Source organism: Anas acuta, chromosome 5 (assembly GCF_963932015.1).
Source record: "Anas acuta chromosome 5, bAnaAcu1.1, whole genome shotgun sequence".
In the NCBI taxonomy this organism is placed as follows: domain Eukaryota; kingdom Metazoa; phylum Chordata; class Aves; order Anseriformes; family Anatidae; genus Anas; species Anas acuta.
In genome coordinates this window covers 1688205-1695304 of record NC_088983.1, presented here as the reverse complement: position 1 = coordinate 1695304, position 7100 = coordinate 1688205, and the positions used below count along the sequence as shown (strand labels likewise).

At 42.9% G+C, this 7100-nt stretch overlaps 1 long non-coding RNA gene across 5 annotated transcripts; it reads right to left on the bottom strand.

Moving 5' to 3' along the window:
- Nucleotides 1-461: 461 nt before the first annotated feature.
- On the bottom strand, nucleotides 462-6629 carry LOC137856641 (uncharacterized). 5 transcript variants are annotated; one of them, XR_011096673.1, is made up of 5 exons: nucleotides 6526-6629; nucleotides 6247-6435; nucleotides 4320-6149; nucleotides 1851-3316; nucleotides 462-1084 (listed from the first exon to the last, which is right to left on the bottom strand). It is a non-coding gene; the product is annotated as an uncharacterized lncRNA (long non-coding RNA). The 5 variants fall into 5 exon arrangements; XR_011096674.1 differs by lacking the exon at nucleotides 6526-6629 and having other exon boundaries at nucleotides 4320-4367; nucleotides 5250-6149; nucleotides 6247-6519; XR_011096672.1 differs by lacking the exon at nucleotides 6526-6629 and having other exon boundaries at nucleotides 4320-5489; nucleotides 5635-6149; nucleotides 6247-6519.
- Nucleotides 6630-7100: the final 471 nt, after the last annotated feature.

The window sequence follows — 7100 nt, the reverse complement described above, 5'->3', positions numbered from 1 at the left end:
ACTTGGGCAGCTTACTTTAAAGTCAGTATCAGACGATCTTACAAGGGAAGGAGGGAAACAAGTAATCCATCACATGAAAAAATATGAAACTGCTGAAAATAGTTCTAAGGAAGAATGTGGTTATGTTGGAGTTTACTGTGAATTCATACCAAATTCACTCACAGCGGGCTTGTCAGGATAAATGTCCCGGGAGGAACAGGCTGGAGCCTCCTGCCCACACCTCAAAGTCCACCTCTGAAAGCTGACCTGGTGCATACCAGCTGCTGGGCTGAAACAGAGAGCCCTGAAAACAGAGGAAAGGCTGGTGGCTGAGATAAAAGACGTATGGCTGGGCACGAGTTAGGGCTCCTTAAGATTTCCAGGGAGATAGTAAAGCATGTAGATGGTTAAAGCACCAAGTGTCCTGTGTTTGCGTTGTTTTATTGGTCAGATGGGACAGTGCATATTTGTACAAAACACTATTTTCAAATGCTGTACTTACAGCTCATTGCAAGAAACAAGGGGAGAGCTGGAGTAAACCAGACCAGTCTGGACTATTAATAAGGGTCCTCATTGCGGTCTTCACCAGGAGCACTGACCAAGAGGGTGGGAAACGCTGTCTGGAGGCAGGGAGTTTTGTGCACATTTGGTTTTGTGTCTGCAATAGGTTGTTGCTCAGGCAAAACAGTTTTCTTTGAGTACCTGTGGCTTTTTGCATTTATTCCTCACCTCACCACCAATACATTTTTTTATGCGAAATGCAAGGGTTAGTGTCTGAAAACTGTGTGTTGTTTTCAGAGATGCTCAGTTCCTGCTGCCTCCATGGAGCCTGGAGGGATTCTGTGGGTTTAACCCCTCTGCGAGGCACAGTAATTCCTCAGGTGCCCAACTTGCAATACCTTAGATTTTCCTTCTAATATTGCAGGATAAACACAGCTCTAAACCTCACGCAGGGTTGGCATTGCTTGTGTAGGCGCTTTGAGTCGTGGTTGTCTGGCGAGAAGTGAGAGGAAGGAGTTCACGATGACTGCAGCATGCTGTCACCATCGCTTCAGAAAGGAGTGGAAATGTTGCCTCTCCTAGATCTTCATGAAATCTTTCCTAGCTGACAAGGAAAGAAAATTTAGTAGTTTTAAAGGTAAGCTAAAAAACTGCTATTTATATTTCAGTGTAAAACAGGGCATTTCAAATGAAATAAAAATTTGCAGAATTTTTGGTAAGTAACACAACGTAGATCATTCTCCGCCAAAAGTGTTTTACAAGAAATCTCTTGGCTGAAACTGTTACGGTAGCTCAAGATGCATAGTCCATGCTGTAATTACACTCAAAATATACACTAATCTTACAACACAACAATTGTGCTATTTTCCTTAGAAGAAAATAACACTGACATTTTGCCACATGCCCTGGTGACATTCAGCATCTCATAGAGCTGGGCTGAACAGAGAGTCTCACCAACCACCTTGCATTGTTCAGCTTTTATTATGCTCTTCAGCATTTTTGATTGGCATTAACAGCTTGACACTGTTAGGAGAGAAAGAGGAGCTTTTCTTTGTCTGTAATTATGAGACAAGTAGATTTGATGCTGGATGAATCAATAATTCTATTTCAAGCAAATGCTCAAATTTGTAGTCTGTAATTCCAAGAAATATTACATGTATTCAGAGAAGGCATCATTAAATAAAAGTAGTGATAATTGCCTGCCTGTCTTAAAAAAAAATAAAAATAATAAAAAAAAATAAGTTGACCTTGCATATAAATTTTCCCTCAAGGAATCCATTAGTCTTTTTTATGTTAGTTAGCACAGTTGGTAGTAATGATTCGGAGAATAAATGAACTAATAGCTTTATGCATGATCTGGGGTGACTGACCTGAACTGGCTGGGAAGAGTTCATATAAAAACCGGTATGCTTCATTTGCTGTCAAATGCCATTTCGGCTTTTATGTGGCCTTTGTTGCTGGGCACACAGATCCTTCAGTTCCTCGCTCAGGATGCCGAGGTGAGAAGAGCCCTGTGCTGTTTGTTACCGTGAGCCGTGAGTATCTGCCTCCTCTGTGTATCCCAAAGCAGCTTTCTGCATTGCTGGCACACAGACTGAGGAAATGTTTTATTATTGCAAGATGTATTTTGCAAGGCAGATGTGGATTTAGGCACTGTACCAGATTCTGACACTGACTGCAGAGGGGACACTGGAGGTTGCCCCCTGTGCCTGCACTGATCAACCAGGCAAGGTCCTTGCACGTGTTGGCTGCCTGCACCCTGCATTGCTGCTCCTGCCTTCTTGCTGCACAGCCCATAGAAGTCTTTCCCAGGAGATCCATCTCTTTTGACTCTCCTTTTAAAAAATGTTCATATCTTTCAAAACAATTTTCCTTCTTTTTTTTTGATCAGCCCCAGTGTAGGCCGGTGTGTGCCCAGCCGTAGCTCTGTTTACTGGAGAGTGCTCTTCTGCGCGAATGCTCGAGCAGATATTGTGGAGACACGAGCCACAGCACAATTGCTGCATCCACATCTTTATCAGTCAGCTCCTTCAAGGTCAAGATCTTGTCACAAGCTGAAAGAACTCATCAAAGCAACAGCTTTGAGGAGATAAACTGCTGCAGGAGTCGTCCAGTTCATCAATGCGGTCCTTCAGGTTGTCTGACAGAGTTCCCAGAGCAATTGTCGCTGCTTTGTCCTTTCCCTCCTTATTCTTTGTAACCCTCTTCTCCAGCAGTGAGGTTACAGACTCTTTTCCTGTAATCTTTACCAGATGCTCATCCCAAGGAGAGAGATGTGTTGGTAGAAATGAAACCAAAACTTCTGAATCAATGAGATTCCCTTACTTGCACTGAACTGTCCTGTAAAAAAAATCATTTATTTTTTTTCTTCCCCTATCCTAGGGCTCATTTTTTGTACTGTGGATTCTCACGTCCCAGCCTTACATAGGACAGTGCTGGTAACAGGGGAAGGCACCAGCTCCGAGCTGGACAGCCCTGGCAGCATGGACCTCAGCCACTGCAGCCTCTTTGCTGCAGTTTCATCATGGGACATTGCATTTTCTGCATCCACCATTGCTTCCATCAGCACTGAGAGGACAACGTCCAACAGCCAGCTGGGCATTCTCATGTGCAGAGAGCCTGGCTGTGTCTGTACACAGAGTGGGCAGCAGAGAGTGGCCCCGCATGGCACTTGGGCTGGTTTGCTCTGGAGTGCCCAGGCTGAGGGATGTCGCTGCTTTCCAGCTCCAGCTGGCATCTCCGTGTGGCTGCACATGGCAGCGGGTGGAGCAGTACACAGCCCAGCTTTTCTCAGCACTGGGGTCATCACAGTAATTCCTTCAGTACTTAGAGGTTGCTTACAAAAAAAAAAAAAAAAAAAAAAAAAAGTGACTTTTTACATTGGCAGAACAAGAAGAAATGGTTTCAAAGTAAAAGAGGGAAGATTTAGTTTAGATGTTAGGAGGGAATTCTTCTCTCTGCGGGTGGTGAGGTCCTGTCCCACGCTGCCCCCAGGAGCTGTGGCTGCCCCATCCCTGGCAGTGCCCAAGGCCAGGCTGGATGGGGCTGGGGGTAGGGGGCCCTGCCCATGGCAGGGGGCTGGAGTTAGATGGGTTGTAAGGTCCCTTCCAGAACAACCACAAGTCTGTGGTTCTCTGATTCCATGATCACCTTACACAGAAAGGTCCCCGAGTCCAAAAGCCAGCCTAAAGTACCAGACTGCTTGTTAGAGCAGAGAAAAATATGATATTTATTGTTGCTGACATGCCTAACTAATATACTCCTATAAACCCTTATTTAGCAATTGTTCTTAATTTGCATTCATAATCCCTGCATTTAAATGTTATGAAACCTTTCCAGTCCTTCTCTGTTCACCCTTCCCTCCTTCCCCCCAATACACTTGGTTTCCTTTTTCCCTCTCTGATTTCTAAGGCTTTAGAAACCATTGAGTATTCAGATTTGCACACCAGATTTGAATTCTTCAGGGCTTTTTTTCTTCTCTATTATTGGTTTTTATCCACCCTAATAAATAAAAGTCCAGTTTAGGGCACAGGTTTCCAGTGCTTTTGGCAGGCTCACCCTGCTGTGCTCCAGCCTCACATTTTAACTGAAGGACTTAGCTTTAGTGTTCAGCTGCAGCAGGGTCATGTTAATGGTGCTTCATTCTTGGGGCTTGCCCAGTCCAACACTGCTTAATGCAAGAACTAAAAGCTTCCTTTTAATCCTAAAGTAGATTGGCACCGCTGAGTCTGCTTGGAGCATGGAGAGAGCTCTGGCCAGGGCATCTGCTGGCCAGGGTCCTTCATTTGCCTCCCTCAGCCCTGGCACATCCTGAGCTTTTTGAAGGTTTACACACTTACCTCTGCCCCACCACCATCCCCAGGCCTTCTGAAATCACAGCAACTCTTCTGGAAGGAGATGTGCCCCATTAAATACAAAAATTGCTGAAGGAGGTTTTGAAACAAGGGTGATTGAATGATGATACTCACAGAAGCAGAGAGGCATACGGAGGAATGAAAGCAGATCATTTGCAGATTAGCAGTAAAACTTGTACACTTGAGGAATAGAGCAATACTCAGTCTGTCAGAGAGCTGAATTCTCTGCTAATTAAAAGTGTTAGACTTCAGCTGAAATCTCCCTATACCTCAAGCTCAAGGAGTCCTTATTGCAGCCTGTGCAGCACTCATGGCACTCCAGCCTGCTGAGCTGGGGGACAGGCACTGCTGGGCTTCAGCTGCTCAGGTTTCCTTCCAGGACTGCCCTGGGTAGTGCCTTGATCCTTACTGGCTTCTGAATTTAGGTGTGTTACAAAAATTAAAGAGCATGAAAAAAAGCCTACATGTGCATAGTCAATCTCCAATTCATGATACTGAGGAAAGGAGGAAAATGACTCTTTAAGTAAAAGAAAAATGAAGGACGAAAGACCCAAATTCTTCCATTAAGTAGTCACAGTACAAGATGGTATTTGGGTATAGTATAAAAAAAACTACATTTCTGGGTGAAATGAATAGAGAAGTTAATGGTTTGGTAAAAAAAGAATTGTATTAACAAAACATTATCAGCAAATAAGCTACCTAATTGCCTTCTTAAATCACAGATGGAAGGGATCTGGAATTGAAAAAAAATTAGATCAGTTTTTTCTTCCCCAAAATACAAGCCAATTAAATTATCTCAGAGATGAATAGACGTTGAGCATGACATGTTCAACACAGGAGTTCCAAGGAAAGATTAAAAATGGAAGAAAAGGCAAGAGCAAGTCAAAAAAACATTTGCAATGAACCTGTAATGACCTTTAGGAAATGTACATAGCTGAATCTTTTGTGGGTCAATGGACTCAGGAAGTTCCCAGCTGACAGATCCCTGGGGACAGGACAGGATGCAGGGGTGTATCACCAGCTGTGTCTCTTCTCGTGATCTTCCCTTGGCATTCACAGCAGACCATGGTTGGCATCAGGATATTAGGCTTCATTCTGTCCTGCTGCTGATGTTCCTGTATTCCTCTAGAGTGCCTTCCTCTCCTGTCCATTATTCTGAGATACATTTATATGTAAAAGGCACTGAATTTGTCATGGCAGACTACAGAGCTTAGAAAACGAGTACAAGCAATTTAGAGCAATATTGCTAGGTTGGATATTGACAAAAGGCTAAAAATAATTAAGAAGCAAGGTGGATTACCTTCCCAATGGCAGAGATAACATCCTATCTCCGGCTATCTGGGAGATGCAGACACCAAGGAAGAAGAGAACGGATTCCTGAGGCAATGGCCCGCAAAGGAAGATGTATCATGAGTACCAGAGAAAGTACAAAGTCCATTAGACCGTGCAAAGTCCCAGAGGAGCTGGTTTATGAAAGCTGGATGGATTTACAATATTGACTTTCTTTCTCAACAAGAAAATGAATCATTGAATATTATTATTGAAGAGGAAATGACACAGAATAGAAACTTGTAATAAATCACTATCTGATTGGATTTACTGAAGCCAAAAAATTAACCATAGGAAAAAAATTGCTTGGTGCCAGAGCTTAGACAATAGATTCTCAGATGCACAGATTTTTCTTCTTTCGTTTCAGTGAGCTATGCTCAGTCATAACTCATTTCTAAGGTGTCCACATCTCCCATTCATAAATTCTTGTCAGGCTCTGATATTATCTGCTGTGCTGAAAACATCCGCCCTCTCCCCAGTCTCCAGCTAAAGAGAAAGTTAGTAAAGAGGAAATTTTAGTGTCAGTTGAAATAACTTTGACCCAGAAATTATAGCACAGAGTGAGCTGTGAACTTCCACTTACCAAAAATCTACTCAGGTAAGGATTTTAAAGGCATAAAACACCTTTACTAGTAGGTATCTCCTTAATACTCTTTGCACATTACAATGAAGAGATGCATTCACTTCTTTGTCAGATGTGTCTTTTCCTAAGGCTCACAGTACTTGTCCCGCTCTTGCAAATGTAATGCTCTCATTCCACACTTCTGTAACCCTGAACAGCAGTGAGAAATCGATAAATTTTCCTCCAAATAGATTAACTGCCAAGGGGAGGGCTTGCAACATATTATAAGTGCTCAGTGACCTAAACCAGTAGATCTTCCCCCAGCTGTAACAAGGTGTGTTATCAGCTCCTGATGAAACACACCTCCTTGGCTGGGCAGATTACAGGGTGTCTGTGAGAGGGTGGCAGCACTGGTGTGCATATATTGGTGGAGAAGACAGCTGTATGTCATTCTGGGCAAAGTTAATATGCAAAGATTGAGACAAGATGGTTAAAGGAATTTTTGATTCATCATCCACATCTAAGACTTTTGTTTGTTTTGTTTGTTTCCACAATTGGAAAAAATATTTGAGAATATTGAGAAGAGAGAAGAGAAGAGAAGAGAAGAGAAGAGAAGAGAAGAGAAGAGAAGAGAAGAGAAGAGAAGAGAAGAGAGAGAGAAGAGAAGAGAAGAGAAGAGAAGAGAAGAGAAGAGAAGAGAAGAGAAGAGAAGAGAAGAGAAGAGAAGAGAAGAGAAGAGAAGAGAAGAGAAGAGAAGAGAAGAGAAGAGAAGAGAAGAGAAGAGAAGAGAAGAGAAGAGAAGACTTTTTCCCCAAAGGTCACAATTGTTTTCAGGAAAGATAAAAGTGATAAAAGATGAGAGAGTCATGAGGCAG